The 16,651-nt window shown below is 45.7% G+C and overlaps 1 long non-coding RNA gene across 1 annotated transcript; it reads left to right on the top strand.

The window, feature by feature from the left end:
- Nucleotides 1-1,123: 1,123 nt before the first annotated feature.
- Nucleotides 1,124-15,368, top strand: LOC150027570 (uncharacterized). The gene is made up of 2 exons (XR_016521122.1): nt 1,124-1,345; nt 14,619-15,368. It is a non-coding gene; the product is annotated as an uncharacterized LOC150027570 (long non-coding RNA).
- Nucleotides 15,369-16,651: the final 1,283 nt, after the last annotated feature.

Here is a 16,651-nt window from a genome sequence, read left to right as displayed (position 1 = left end):
GAGTAGTAACTTATTTGATTTTCTTGCGAGTGATAGTGGTAACTGGTTAGGCTTGGTATTAATGAATAAATCGTTTATTACTGGTGTTTAAGTTGAAGAATGTTTGTACTTGGTATGTCATTTTTCTCCTACCCTCTCCGGATGGATGATTTATTTCCTGTAAATATTAATAATTGAATTTCACACATGTTGATTTGGTTGGTGGATCTGCGATAATGTTGTTGGTTGTTATTTACATTGCTGGATAGCAACATTTGGAAATTGGAACAGACCTTTCGTTGTTTTTGGTGAAACTTGGGTATGTACTCGGGATATGAAGCATTTCTTGTCTTCTTCATTGGTTTCAGAGGTTTTGGATGGAGTAAAAGAAGAAAGAGTGTCCTGGAAATGTGTTTTATAAGCAAACAAACTTCGTGTTGTCTTTGTTTTATTCTGAATGTTTGGATTTTCCATTGGATTTGCTTACCTTGCTAGAGTTGATTTTGTATAATATTGCTTTCACTGAGAGATATTAGCACACTTCTATTTAATTTTGGATGTGGACTATCCTTTTCTGCAAGGAGGATACCCATCCTCCAAATTCCTCTTGTTTCTTCTTTCCAAATGTGAATGTATTCTGGCTTTGTCCATATGAAAGTTTTGATTAGTTATCTCTTTGGCACACAGTAGACAAATACTTAATTTGTTAAGTCTCTTTACCTCAATTTGTATGACTTCTGTGATAGTAATCCTTATCTCTTGAGTCATTTTCACAGGCAAAACATATTACGATTCATAGTCGGCTTTTAAAATTTTTAACATCTTGTCTTCAAACCTGTACTTGTTCATAAAACAGGTTACTGGAGTAAAGGCAGAAAGCTCATACGACATGAAGGGCTACATTTTTTAAGTGACTTGACCAATATCAAAGGTTGCTAAGTTAATCTTAGTCAAACATTACATCAATAATATAGAATGTAATACATTTATTAAAATGATTTCATTAATTTAATTAAATGTAACATCAATTATTAAACTTTTATAATCAATTTTAAAAAGTTAATTATTTTAGTGGATAAAAGTTATTTTAGGGTTTTTCAAAAACAAAAAAAAAAAAAAGAGCAAGGGGTCAGTAGTTTCTCGGGGGATAAATCAGAAGTTATTTTAATAGTTTCCCACTTCCAAGCTTGAATCCACGTTCCCTTTGGTGCCATAGCTTCAATCCGCATTCCGGTGAGAGGAAAATGCAAGTCATGGGAATTGAACGGGCCACTAAGGAGTCAAATGGTGCATTTCTTTCTTCTCTCCATCCATCTTCAAACAAACCCTACTCCTTTAGAGTGGTCTGACGAATATACTGCCATGGGTGAGCACTCATTAGCGTTTACAATTCATCAATTTTTCATTTCTTAAATTATTTTAAAATGTTCGTATATTTTATGTGATCTTGTTCTGACCATAATCAATTGTTTTAGTTGGGTTTGAATTAAATCTTTGATTAAGAGCTAGGGTTTAGTTGGTCTAAAATAATATCTCTGAAAGTATGGTCTTTAATCAAGTCCAGCAGCACTATGTGATCTATGTAACCAATCTTGCCTAGAGGAAAAAGGCTTTTGCTGTCCTACATCATATAATAGGCACACAAGTTTGTAATAGAGACAAATATAGTAAGAAACAATCCCCCAAATAATTGGTTTGAATCAACCAGACATATAGAAGTATCTATCTGAATAAAACAAAGGGTAGACTGGTCACTTGCTTGCATCGGGTCTTCTACTACCATGCCTTCTGTGTGCAAGTCTTCTCTTGACCTGACCAGTGATGGTACTTTATAAAATGAAGAATTCCCCCACACTCGTCCTGGATGAGTATGACGACTACTTATTACAATTTCCACTAGGAAATGCACACTCTTTCTCATGATTTCTCTTCCCAGAGGTAGATAGATTCATTCTGATGATTGGTTTAGGTGATCTAGTGACAACCAATTTATTAGGGGTAAAAGGGACACGAGTGGAGTTGGTAATGGATGGCGGATAGTGATAGAAGGGGTAAAAGGGATTTTTTTAGCACTAATTTATGAATTGTATTGTATTAAAGGAATTAGCTTTCAAGAAAAATCACAGACCATTCTGTTTTGTAAAAACAGTCTCAACACACACAAAAAAAAAAAAAAAAAAAATATATATATATATATATATATATATATATATATATTGTACCGATCAGGTAGTCGGAAGTGATGACGTGGCAGCAAGCGATAATGTAGACGTGTTGAGCGGAACACCTGGCTGACAGAAGGGAAGCACATCGGGAAGTTTGTGCAGTCGCCAATTGTTAGCTTGGCGTTCTCCGATCTCTGGTATGTATAACCGGCGGTCACCAGGCTCGCGTCATAGTCGCCGTATGTGAGTTTAGGCGACCAAGTGGTCAGAGACCGCCGAAAGGGGCACATCGCCGAAGGATCATGAAGGCTTGCTTAAGGCTTTCAAGGGGTACTAGTACGAAGGTCGAAGTTATCAGATGATCATTCCCTGGCCAGAGGTCGATGCAAGGGAACAGTTTACCAGAACATGCACGATGTGCAAGTAAAGCATATCGTGATAGCAGCAGGCGAGACCACAGAGAAGGTGTACATGGTGACACCCCGTACTCGCCGCTTAAGGGGTCGCGCTCCAAGGAAGCTGTAGTTACTCCTCGCATGGGTAACTTAGTCAAATAGCTTGAAGAGTAGAGGTGACGCTCAAGTAGAAGGTGGCTCCAGATGGTGACACGTGTACAGCTGGATGCGAGCCACGTGTCCAGAGGTGTAACCGTCAGGAGAGAGAAAGTGCTCAGGTATATAAGGAACTCTAACGAACTTCTGAGGTACGCGCGTTTAGAACACTTCTTTACGCTTTTGAGAGACTCTTGCACTGGAGTCAACCGGCAGGATCATCAAGCGCCCACCGTGGGGCCGTGTAAAGCGTGTTTCCCATCCACAGCGTGAGTTCTTGAAGTTTTTGAGATTCTTGTGTGGTTGTGTGCTGGTGCAACCATTTTCAGCGTTTTCCACCGTTCGTTTGGATTTTCATTCGGTGTATCGGCGTTTTTCACCGTTCGTTCGAAGTTTTGATCGGTAGTTTGAAGTTTTCCACCGCTTGTGAGTTTCAATCGGTGAATTGAAGTTTTTACCGTTCGTTCGTGTTTCTGACCGGTGAATCGGGAGTTCTGGAGGAGAAGCGGTAGTTTCGTGTCAAGGTTGCAAGTTTCTGTGGAGGTTTTTGCTGTTGTGATTGCGTTCTTGGAAGTTCTTTGGAGTTTACGAAGTTTTGACCGATTGATTGCTGGATCGATCGTTTCGCTGGTGAAGGTTTTGCTCGCTGAGGTTTGGTTTGTTGATTTTTCATGAGAAAGATGAGAAGTACGCGTTCCAGTCCCGTTGTGTCAGCTGCTGTAGAAGGCGCCATGACCATGGCGCAGATGATGGAGATCATGCGCGCGTTGCAAGAAAACGTGGAGGCATCGCGCATAGAGCAGGCGAAGATGCATGAAGACCTGGTCGCCTCTCAGGCCAGGAATGAAGAGCTCAGCAAGGTCATGGAGGAATTGCGTCAAGCTCTTCAGGAGCAGAGAGGACGCACAGTTGTTGAAGAAGTTGCGCCGTCATCGCCACCGCGCGTTTTCCCAATGCCGTTTGCTCAGGCGATCACGGACACGCCGATCCCTGCGAGCGTGGTACCTGTGAAAGCCTTTTTCACCGGCGTGGAGGATCCTGAAGCACATCTCACTACGTTCCACACACAGATGATGCTGTCAGGAGGCTCAGATGCTATCTATTGTATGATGTTTGTGAGCACGCTCCAGGGAACAGCGCTGGAATGGTTTGTTAGCTTGCCTACAGGTCACATAACCAATTTCCAGCAGTTTTCGAAGCTTTTCGTCGACCAGTACATTGTGAACAAGGCGCCACCTAGGGTGTCTTATGACCTGTTCGATGTGAGGCAGTACCAGGGAGAGTCCCTCAGGGACTATTTGAATCGTTTTGGAGCACAGATGGTCCGGTCGCCTGCCAAAGACGAGGAGATGTTGGTATACGCCTTCAAAAAGGGCGTGCTGTCGGGACCTTTCTGTGAGGCGCTGATTAGGGCCCACCCCGCCATGTTTGCTGAAGTTAGGCGACTTGCTGTGGCCCACATCGCCGACGAGAGTGAGGTCGCCGAGAAGAGAGGGAGCGTGGCTCCTGCTAGGCCACGAGCCCAGACTAGAATCCAGCCGCAGAGGGTGCTGGAGACGGCGGCGGCCAAGAAGGATCAAAGGACTCGCCATCCTTACGATCCAAAGAAAAACAAGGGAAGGGGCCCAGGGCGCCCTAGGGAGTTCAATCGCCCACCCAGGTACAAGTTTGTCATGGGATTGGCGGACCTGATTGCCATTCCCAACATAGCTGCCAGGCTTAAAGCGCGTGAGAAAGTTGGCGACAAGGTGTTAGGACCAAAGCCAAACGCCTGGTGTGAGTTCCACCAGAGTTTTGGTCACACCCTTGATTCGTGTTTGGCCCTGGGTTACCAGCTCGACGACCTGGTCAAGAGCGGCTTCTTGAATGATTACTTGCTGGACAAGAGGACGGGGGGTGCGTCGAGCTCTCAGCCGGCGAGTGGTGAGGGTCAGCAGCATGAGATGCCCACTCATGGCGAGATCCACACCATCGCCGGAGGTTTCTCAGGTGGTGGGTGCACTGTATCACAGCGGAAGAAGTATGCAAGGTCTGTGATGGCAGTAGATGTGTTTGAAGATCACTCGCCAGATGTGGACATTACGTTCACAAAGGAGGATCTCAGGGACGTTGTGCCTCACGACAACGATCCCATAGTGGTCTCGCTAGTCACGGCGGGAAGGAAGGTCCATCGGGTGCTGGTGGACCAAGGAAGCTCGGCAGATGTGATGTTCTGGCCGACTTTCACCAAGTTGCAACTACCCCTTGACCAGCTAAGACCCTATGGAGGATGCTTATATGGGTTCGCTGGCGATCAGGTGGAGGTCAGGGGGTACGTTGAGCTGAGAACAACGTTCACGGATGAGGTGGCCTCTAGGACGGAGAAGATCAAGTACCTCGTTGTGAACGCCCCCTCAGCGTATAACATTCTGTTGGGAAGGCCAACCCTCAACAGAATAGGAGCTGTGCCCTCAACCAGGCACATGAAGGTTAAGTTACCATCAATGGAGGGGGTGGTGATCACTATCAGATCTGACCAGAAGGAGGCGAAGAAGTGCTATGAAAATAGCCTCAAGAATAAAAGGTCAGTAAGTTACATCACCACGACGCCGCCTCCTGGTGTGAAGCCCAGGCCAACAGAATGGCGAGTTGTTGATGCGGCGATGGAAGTGGCCGCCGGAGGCGATGTCACCATGATAGACGCTGAGGTTGAGGGAAAGAGCGCCGGACAGGAAGAAGAAGCGAGAAACCACCCAGAGGAAGCGAGGGAGTCGGGAATCGCCAGGGCGGTGATCGCCAGGGAAACCAGACCCAAACCCGTCGAGGAGTGGCTTGAGAGGGAGATCGGGGGCAAGGTCTTCAAGTTGGGAAGATATTTGGAAGGTGAGCTCCAATACCAGATCGCCAAGGTGATAGAACGGCATTTGGATGCTTTTGCATGGTCTGCTTCAGACATGCCGGGAATTGACCTCGACTTCTTGTGTCACCATTTGGCAATGGACACACAGGTCAGACCAGTGCTACAGAGAAGAAGGAAGTTTAATGAGGAGAGGAGACAGGCGATTAGGGATGAAACGCAGAAGCTCCTCGCCGCAGGCCATATCAGGGAGGTCCAGTACCCTGAATGGTTAGCTAATGTCGTACTGGTGAAGAAGAGCAACGGGAAGTGGCGCATGTGCGTCGACTTCACGAACTTGAACAAGGCTTGTCCAAAGGATTCATACCCTTTGCCAAGCATAGATGCCCTGGTCGACAGCGCAGCAGGGTGCAAGTTGCTGAGTTTTCTGGACGCCTTCTCGGGGTACAACCAGATAAAGATGCATCCTATGGATGAAGAGAAAACTGCCTTCATGACTGAGAGATCGTGCTACTATTACAAGGTGATGCCCTTCGGGCTGAAGAACGCGGGGGCCACGTACCAAAGGTTGATGGATAAGGTACTTGCACCGATGCTGGGAAGGAATGTGCAAGCGTACGTAGATGATATGGTCGTGACCTCGTTAGAGAAAAGCAAGCACGTCTCAGATCTGGAGGAGCTGTTTACCATGATTGCCAAGTTCAGATTAAAGCTAAACCCCGAGAAGTGCATTTTTGGCGTGGAGGCGGGGAAGTTCTTAGGTTTCCTCTTAACTGAAAGGGGAATAGAGGCAAATCCTGATAAGTGTGCTGCCATCTTGGCGATGAGGAGCCCGGCTACCGTGAAGGAGGTGCAGCAGCTTACAGGTCGGATGGCCGCCCTGTCTCGTTTCGTATCAGCTAGTGGAGAGAAAGGCCATGCGTACTTCCAATGCTTAAGGCGAAACAACAAGTTTATCTGGTCGAAGGAATGCGAAGAAGCCTTCGTGAAGCTTAAAGAATACCTGGCGAGCCCGCCGGTTTTGTGCAAACCTTTGGTGGGAACCCCTCTCGGGTTGTATTTTGCTGTAATTGAGAGGGCGGTGAGTGCGGTGCTCGCCCAAGATCAAGATCAGGCCCAGAAGCCTATTTATTTCGTCAGCAAGGTGTTGTAAGGCCCAGAAGTAAGGTATCAGGCCTTGGAGAAAGATGCGCTGGCTGTAGTATTTTCGGCGAGGAGGTTGCGCCACTATTTCCACAGTTTTACAGTGCTGGTGATGACCGACCGCCCATCCAGAAAGTCTTGAAGAAGCCTGATGTAGCTGGGAGAATGGTGAAGTGGGCAGTGGAGCTGTCGGAGTTCGACATCAAATATGAGCCCCGAGGACCGATCAAGGGGCAGATTTTCGCTGATTTCGTGTTCGAGCTCTCGTCGGAAGCGGCGCCAGTTGAGGGGGACGATTTTTGCTGGGTGCTTTCGGTGGAAAGATCGTCTAACCAGCAGGGTAGCGGTGCTGGAGTTATTCTAGAAGGGCCCAACGACGTGCTGATAGAACAATCCCTGAGGTTTGCCTTTAAAGCTAGCAACAATCAAGCAGAATATGAGGCGTTGATCGCCGGAATCTTGTTGGCTAAGGAGATGGGGGCTAGGGTGTTGATGGCCAAGAGTGACTCATTGTTAGTCACGAGACAAGTAACAGGCGAGTTCCAGGCCAAGGATCCACAAATGGTGGCTTACTTGGAGTACGTGCAGGAGTTGAAGAGTTCCTTTGTCTCATTTGAAGTAGTGCATGTGCCCAGAGAGCAAAATGCCCGAGCTGACTTGCTAGCCAAGCTCGCCAGTTCGGGCAAGGGGGGTAGGCAGAGGACAGTTATCCAAGAAACTCTGAAGACTCCTAGAGCGTTTGTGGAAGACCACCTGGTTCTTCAGATAAGCAAGTCGACGGAGAAAGCGGCGAGGAGTCACAGGTCCTTGACCTAGGAGACCTTGAGATCGCCGAGAATAAGAGCATGTCGGGGGGAGAGGGTGAACATGACGCAGGTCTGCGCTACGCATAAGCCAGACACATGGATAACGCAATACCAGCGCTGCCTGGCATATGGCCTCCTCCCGCTGGATCCGACGGAGGCTAGGAAGATAAAGAAGAACTCCAGCAAGTTCACCATGATCGATGGCGAGCTGTACAGGTTTGGGTTTACACACCCACTCCTAGAATGTGTGCACGGAGAAAAATGCACTAGAATTATGGCCGAGCTCCATGAAGGTATATGTGGGAGTCACGTCGGGGGACGAGCTCTGGGTGCAAGAACTCTCCGTGCAGGTTATTATTGGCCAACGATGAGGGAGGACTGCAAGAAGTATGCACAGTGTTGCAAACAATGTCAGCAGCACGCCGATTGGCACAAGGCGCCTCCAGAAGAGCTGAAGTCAATTTACAGCCCTTGGCCGTTTCATACTTGGGGAATTGACATTCTGGGACCTTTCCCATTGGCGGTCAGGTCTCGTGTGCCAGTTTGGTGTGCCTAAGTGCCTGGTGTCGGACAACGGAACTCAGTTTGCAAGTCACCTGTTGAAGAAGCTATGCGAAGAGGTGGGAATACAACAGGTGTTTGCATCCGTCGAGCACCCACAGACAAATGGCCAAGTAGAGTCTGCCAATCGGGTGTTGCTGAGAAGTTTAAAGAGAAGGCTAGAGAAAGCTAAGGGATCGTGGGCTGAAGAGGTACCCCGCATAGTTTGGGCGTACCATACCACTGAACAGTCAGAAACTCACGAGACCCCGTTTAGCTTGGTTTATGGATGTGATGCAATGATTCCAGTTGAAATCCAGGAAAGCTCGCCGAGATTCCAGAACTTTGTGGTGGAAGACTCGAATGAAGAAAGAAGGTTAAATCTGGATTTACTGGATGAGGTCAGGGAGGAGGCAAGAGTAAAAGCCGAGGCAGTAAAAAGAAGGATTGAGCGAAGATACAACTCCAAGGTAATGCCAAGGCAATTTAGAGAGGGCGACCTGGTGATGAGGAAAGCCCATCAGTACGAGATGGAGAACAAGTTATCGCCTAAGTGGACGGGACCGTTCAGAATAACCGAGGTGCTCGGGAACGGCGCCTACCGCTTAGAGACGTTAGAAGGAGGGGCGATTCCTCGCACCTGGAACGCCACACACCTCAAGTTATATTACAGTTAAAGCTTTGTAAGTAAAAACGAACATGAAGAGATTTACAAGCTTTCTGTTAAAACAGTTTTGAAGGGGGCACTCTTTTTTCCCTAAGGAGGGTTTTTAATGAGGCCACCCAATAAAGAAGAGTTTCCAAGCTTAAGTTTCTGAGTTTGCATGCCTTTTATGTTGAAAGTTTTTAGAATCGAAAAAAGACCTTATCACTCGCGCGTGATTTAAGGCAAGTTCAAAGTTATATTGCATGCTCTCAGTTAAAAGTTTTAAAGTCCCCATCGCTTTTCGGCGATTGGCGGCATCAGTTAAAAGTTTTAAAGTCCCCATCGTTTTTCGGCGATTGGCGGCATCAGTTAAAAGTTTTAAAGTCCCCATCATTGGCGGCATCAGTTAAAAGTTTTAAAGTCCCCATCGTTTTTCGGCGATTGGCGGCATCAGTTAAAAGTTTTAAAGTCCCCATCGCTTTTCGACGATTGGCAGCATCAGTTAAAAGTTTTAAAGTCCCCATCGCTTTTCGGCGATTGGCGGCATCAGTTAAAAGTTTAAAGTCCCCATCGTTTCTCGGCGATCAGCGGCAGTAGTTAAAGTTTTAAAGTCCTTATCGTCTTTCGGCGATCGGAGGCACCAGTAATGACTAAAGACCTCAACGCTCTCGTGCGTCTTGGGGCAAGAAAGAGAAAAAGACCTCCTCACCTTTGAGCGAGTGTAGGCAAGAAAAAGTCCTCCTCGACTCTGAGCGAGTGTAGGCAAGAACAAGTCCTCCTCGCCTTTGAGCGAGTGCAGGCGAGAAAGAGAAGAAGTCCTCCTCGCCTTTGAGCGAGTGCAGGCGAGAAAGAGAAGAAGTCCTCCTTGCCTTTGAGCAAGTGCAGGCAAGAAGAAGTCCTCCTTGCCTTTGAGCAAGTGCAGGCAAGAAAAAGTCCTTTTCACCTTAGAGTGAGTTCAGGCAAGATGAACTGAAAAGTCAGGGGTGTTCGTGACCTTAAACGGTGGGAAGGGAAGGAAAAATGGCTTTTCCCCTTTAAGTGAAACATCAATATTGACCCAGTAAGACCAGATCATTGTTCTGAAACTCAGGGAGGTAGAGAAGGATCCGAAAGGTGCCTCTACCCCCAGATGAGGGAACAATGGTCAAGATATGAAGGTAAGGAGGGTCACATCGCCAGAACCCTACGGCGATCAGAAGAATTCCAGGCGATGACGGGTGTAAGGGCTCACTTTGTTGGGCAGATCAGGTAAACTGTATTGTGGTACTAGTTTAAGTTAAAACCTGCTGCCTAGTAAGTAACTTATGTTAAAGTTTGTTGCCTTAAGTTCACAAGTTATATTAAATGTCATCGCTTGAAAGTTAATAGTTGCTCAAGTTCTACTTTGAGTTAACTGTTTGATAAATTGTTATGAAGTTAACAGTTTATTCAAGTTTGAAGCAGTGTGTGAAAGCGAGTAAAAGTGAGCAGCATTTAAAGAGAAGTATTAGAAAACAACTTTTCAGCATTGAAAGTCATACAAAAGTGGCTATTCAAGTTTGAACACGAATGTGATCAAGTACATAAGCAGAAGAATTACATATAAAGTTTTTACAAACAAAAGATGAGCGCCAAGTTTCAAAAACAAGGTGATGGAGGGAGGCAGCTAGTCTTCAGAGGGTACGATCTTCCCATCCACCACCTCGTTGCAGATTGACACCATGGAGAGGTCGAGCTCGGGGTATTGGCATGCAACCTTCTCCAGAGCGGCGTCGAACCCGGCGGTGAGGACTTGGGCAGTGCTTTGCTCGAGCTCTTGTGCTTGTTTCTTCAGTTCTTCCGTTTCCTCACGAGCTCGAGCTAGGTCCTCAGCAGCCTTTTTGCCTTCGTCCTGAGCCTGGGCCAACTCTGCAGCAGTCTTTGTGGCCTCCTCTCGAGCTTTGGCGAGCTCAGCAATGGCATCGTCCCTCTCCTTTTCAACCTTTCCGAGGAGAACCTCCCGATCTACTGACCTTTTCTCAAGGTTTTCCATCTTGGTCGCATCCGCCTTTTTCGCAGCCTCCAAGTCTGCCACCTTGAGCCGGAAAGGGACCGGTTTGCTTTCCAAGTCGATTTTCTCTTATACTTGGAGGTGCAGTTTTTGGCGCAGATCGGAGGCTTCCTTGCGCACGCTCCTTAGCTCAGCATCCATGGCGTCCTCCAGCCTTGAGTGCTCCAACTCAGCCATCAGCAGGTTGCACGAGAGCTTTTCAGCCTCAGCCCTTGTAATCAGATTTGACTCCTTGAGCGCTGAGTTTTCATCTTGGAGCTTCTTGAGTGCGTCCTTCACAGCTTTTGATACTATGGAGGGGAGATCCTTCGCCATCATCTTCAGTTTAGCTGTGAAGGGCCCCAAGATCTCTTCGAGGGAGGTTGGGAGGCTTGAGGTTGTTGTTGGTGGAGGTGCTGGAGGAGTTTGGTGCTGATTTTCACCACCACCCTCTTGAGTTTGAAGGGCAAGGGGGGCTTCTTGGCGTAGTGGTGAGGTCGGAGATTCTGTTATGAGTATTGGCGAATTATGAGCGCCTTCATCTCCTCCTGGTGCGACCCCAGCAATAGAAGTGGTTGAAGGAGGACCCTCTCTGGCAGATACGAATGGCGTGGAGGCGCTTGGAGGGTTCTCAATGAAGCTTGGGTCGCTGCTTTCAACCACGGGGGGTGCGGCGGCCAAGAGTGTTGCTTGGACTGGTTGTGATGGAGCTGGAAGTGAGGGCGGTGTTGGTGTTGGGAGTGCAAGTGGTGAAGAGGGGGTCGCCCTTGTTCTCTTGGTGACGAGGCCATCCTCAGTCGCCTCGTCATCCTCTTCTTCCTCTTGTACCACTTGAGGAGCTTTCCTTTTTGGTTTCCTCAAGATCAGCTTTTTCCTTTGAGGGGCGGGTAGTACCCCGGAAGAGGTTGCACCTCGGGGAGGAGTCTTGCCTTGAGCAGCGGCGATCTCCACCACCGAGTTGGGCACGGTTTGGGAGCCTGCCGCGAGCTTATGAGACCGGGCGATCGCCCTCAGTTCAGCCAGCTTCCCTTTGCCCAACATATTATCTGCGCAAGATAAAGAACAAATGAGCAACCAAGGCAGAAGCCAAACATGCAAGCGCATTCATATAAGATAACACAAGCAGTACATGGATGAAAGATCGGAGTCAACACAGAATAATGAAATGCCAAAATATAGTGGTGAAGACGCTAAGTTAATGTTAACTCGAAGTGAAAGACTTGGTGCTGGGGCAGGAGCTAACCTATGTGAGCTTCGAGTTGGTCCTCAAGGAACTCGAAGGTGATTATGGAGGCGGTGGGGAGGGTGATATTGGCAGCGGCCACACTCTTCCAGAAGAGGCAGAGATCTTTGTCTAACTCCCCCATATTGTCAGGACTCCTTGGCCTCCTGAAGCTTTCTTTAGAGTCTTTGTTCCTCTTGTGTACCCAGTACAAGGGGAAGCCGTCGAGCAGGGAAGGGTCTTGGTCGTTTTGGCACACCTTGACGAACTTCCCCTTCCAGTCTTTGTAAGATTGCTGGAAGATCGAGAGGATTGACCTCCCAGCAATCCCGTTCAAGCTAATCCAGAGGCGATCTCCGGGATTCTTGGCCTCGAACAGGAAAAGAAAGACATCCACTGAAGCCGGCAGCCCCAAGTGTGTGCAGATGATTTGGAACGCCCTCACGAACGCCCAGCTGTTGGGATGAAGCTGGGCAGGGGCGACGTTGAGCTCGGTTAGTAGCTCCCTCTCGAAGTGGGTAAAAGGAAGCCTAAGCTTCACTTTCTTGAAGAATGTCGTGTAGATAAAGCAGAACAACTCGCCATTGTTCCCCTTATTATCCGCGCAGATCGGTTCCCCGGGGAGGCAGGGTAGCACGATCATTTTGCTATCGTGCTCTTTGTGGAAGGAGAGGTCGGATTGGTCTCCTTTCCGCAGTCGGTGCACGCCCAGCTCGGTGTTTATTGAGGATGTCTCCTTCAGCAGAGTCGGGGTGGCCCAAGGGTAGAGTTCTTTATAGTCTTGTGGAGGAAGGGAGGCTCCTCCGGCGACTGGTGGAGTTGCCTAAGTAGGATTGGCGTGAGAAGAAGTAGGCCTCTCAGCCTGATTAGAAGGAGCACCAGAGGCTCGTGGTGGGTTGCGCGCTGGTGGAGGATTTGCCCCAGGAGCAACCCTACGGGCTTGGGGTGGAGGGTTTCGTGATGAAGGAGGAGGGTTCGCGGTGGACTTTGTGTGAGCCATCGCAGGAACTGCAAAGGAAAGAGAAAAGGATGAAATGAGGATAACAAAGAACGACTCGATTGAGGATGAAGAAGACAGAACGAACGAATAAGGGTTCGCTAGGATAAACGTTATGAAGGACGAAGCCCTAAGTCACGAGAAAAGGAGAAAAGGAAAAAACAGCCCACAACGTATGCTTCAGACAGATAAAGGATGATGCAAACCGATTAAAATGCAGCAAATATCAACAGAAGAAGTAAAAGGGGTACCTTTTTGTGATCAGATGAGCGTTGAAGAAAGTTGAAGATTGAGAGAGACGAGAAGCTTCGTGGTTCGCAGAGAAAACGCTTAGAACGCTTGAGAGTGAAGAAAGATGATGGAACAGTGGAAGCGCAAAGGGTTTAAGGGTTTTTCGAACGTTTTCGGAAGCGCAAACGACAGTTGAAGACGACCGTTGATGAAGCCACGTATCGAGTGATGGAAAAAGAGGTTGGTGGAGCGTCAGAAAAGCAGAGGGTACGGGCGTACGGAAATCTGCGCCAGTGCCACGTAGATCGACGATGACGTGGCCTCTTAGTCTTTTCGCTGGTCAAGTCTCAGCTTAAGACTGGGGGGCTTGTGTACCGATCAGGTACTCGGAAGTGATGACGTGGCAGCAAGCGATAATGTAGACGTGTTGAGCGGAACACCTGGCTGATAAAAGGGAAGCACATCGGGAAGTTTGTGCAGTCGCCAATTGTTAGCTTGGTGTTCTCCGATCTCTGGTATGTATAACCGGCGGTCACCAGGCTCGCGTCATAGTCGCCGTATGTGAGTTTAGGCGACCAAGTGGTCAGAGACCGCCGAAAGGGGCACATCGCCGAAGGATCATGAAGGCTTGCTTAAGGCTTTCAAGGGGTACTAGTACGAAGGTCGAAGTTATCAGATGATCATTCCCTGGCCAGAGGTCGAGGCAAGGGAACAGTTTACCAGAACATGTACGATGTGCAAGTAAAGCAGATCGTGATAGCAGCAGGCGAGACCACAGAGAAGGTGTACATGGTGACACCCCGTACTCGCCGCTTAAGGGGTCGCGCTCCAAGGAAGCTGTAGTTACTCCTCGCATGGGTAACTTAGTCAAATAGCTTGAAGAGTAGAGGTGACGCTCAAGTAGAAGGTGGCTCCAGATGGTGACACGTGTACAGCTGGATGCGAGCCACGTGTCCAGAGGTGTAACCGTCAGGAGAGAGAAAGTGCTCAGGTATATAAAGAACTCTAACGAACTTCTGAGGTACGCGCGTTTAGAACACTTCTTTACGCTTTTGAGAACACTTGAGTACGCTGAGAGAACATTTGCACGGTTCCTTGAGTTTAGCTTTTCTCTCTTAGTATTTGGTGGTTCTGTCACTGACTTGAGCGTCGGAGCGCGATCGGCCGCAGCGACGCCATTCTGTGTCTTTGTTTTCTTCAGGTTCTCGAGAGGATTTGAGACGTGGAGATCGAAGGCTAGCGTGGTGCGAAGCTGATCGAGAGAAGATACCTTTGACGTGGCAAGACTCTTGCACTCGAGTCAACCGGCAGGATCATATATATATATATAAATGTCACAATATATAATATGGTATTTTAGGAACAATTCCTACCGCTAAATGTCGTTTTCCTTCTCAAAAGCTTAACTATAAGACAAGACATTTGTGGGTGTTGTTTCATTCGTGATTTCTTTGAGAAGAATAACTCATTGAAATTCTTGAAAACATTTCCTAGTGTTAAGATGAGTTCAAATGTGGGATGGTTCAGTTGGTTAAGACTGAGATTTGTTGATTGTACTTGAGGAGTGCATTATATTCAAGAAAACTATTGAAGTGAAACTATTGAAGTGAAGCATGATCTCGACTCTTAGAAGCTCATTACAAGGTATTCCAAGTGATGAATCTTATGGTTGGTCTAGACTAATGAAGACGAAATAATGTTCTAGACTGAAGCTCATTACAAGGTATTCCAGATTCCAAGTGATGAATCATTAGAAGCTCATTGCAATCCACGATGCTGACTTTGGTTGGGGAAGATCCATTTTCATGGCACCTGGTGGGATTGTATACGAGGGAATATCTTTCATTATTCCTAGCTCAAAAAGTGATGCGTAAAGTGAGAAAATATCTTATGTATAAATTAAAAAAAAAGGCCTTTTTTGAAGACAGTAAAATTATTTAGTTTGTTGGATTCGAGCTAATTTGCTTTCTTATTTCTTTTAAATTGTTGCATTCGGATCTTCAGTCTAGAACATTATTTCGTCTTGGCTTAGGATTTCAGATAAAATGATCCGTAATATGCATGTATATGTTCAAAATAAGTATTTCGCAAACTCATTTTACTTTACTGATTGAAAAGTCATATAGTGTATATAATTTCATACAGGAAAAACGACGAGTATCCGTCTAACTAGAGAACTCGATATGTTTTGATGTATCATTGTTTTATCCATTCTATTTATAGTTAAATATTTTTTTTGGTTTATATTTTAGTTTTTCTAATTAATCTTGTTCGATAAGATTTGTTTGAGATAAAATCATCCGAATCCTATCTACAACTATATAATCATTTTTATTTATTTAAAAAAAAAATACCTCAAATATCAAACTGTATTCTGGAGTTGGTTATGCTTGTGTGACTTAACAAATAAGCCAAAACAACTATTTTGGATTAATTATTTCAAAATGGTTAAATATGGTTTTTGTTATGAAGATTATAGTTGTCAAATAATGATTAGGATTTTTGAAAAGAAAATTGTTTGCAGTGGATTTCACCATCAGTAAACATTCATATTACTTTTAATGGAGTTGGAAAATGATAGATCAAATATTAGATATTTTAAATACCAGAAAGGAGGTCGTTTCTCCGGGGATTTTTAAGCCTTTATTAAAAAAGACTAATTTATTGGTAACATAGTAGGTGAACTCCCAACTATATTTCTAACACTTAATAATGACACGGGGTAAGAGTTTATGATATCTTGATAATGGACCCAACAATCACATATATATGAGACTATGAGAATTTTGTAAAGTTTAAAGAGAAGATGAATAAAAAGAGTACAATAATTGATGTTATAATTGTAAAAGCAAATCTTGGTAAAAAGATAGAAAAGAAAATTCTAATTGTCTAGAGAAAAGATAAAATGGTTATTTAACACAAACCTTTTAAGAGTGAAAAGGAAAATAAATGGATAGAAAATATCACAACACCATGACAGAAACATACTTTTAAAATCCATCTATATTTGGAAGAAATGAGTATATTAATTTGTTAATGTTTGGCCACATCTATTAATTTTTTTTTCCTGTTTCGATATCGGACGATAGATGCAGTTGTCAATACCTTGTTTGTGTCGACATATATGATCAAATTTATAAAGTCCAAATCGTTTCAAACAATGATTAGCCATTAGGTAATACATTCTTAATTGTAATTCAGAACGCTAATTCGACTTAATAGCAAAGAGTTCATGATAATCATGTAAGTAATCATAGATTTCGAGAAAAAGATACGTCATCATAATGCCTTAATAATATCCGGTACCAAAGATCTCATTTAAGTGTAAAAGATACTTTTACCTATACCATTCAATTTGGAGTTTGCAAGGAAGGCACTTGAATGAGAGAATGAAGGCATTAATTAAAAAGGAGTGGAGAAAAATCCACCAACATGAGGTAATATAGAAGTAGTTGAGCTGCCAACTATATTTCTAACACTTAATAATGACATGGGGTAAGAGTTTATGATATCTTTATAATGGACCC

Source organism: Phaseolus vulgaris, chromosome 5 (genome assembly GCF_051622355.1).
Source record: "Phaseolus vulgaris cultivar YP4 chromosome 5, ASM5162235v1, whole genome shotgun sequence".
In the NCBI taxonomy this organism is placed as follows: Eukaryota; Viridiplantae; Streptophyta; class Magnoliopsida; order Fabales; family Fabaceae; genus Phaseolus; species Phaseolus vulgaris.
The sequence above is the reverse complement of the archived record's forward strand: the minus strand, read 5'-3'. Positions and strand labels throughout refer to the sequence as shown.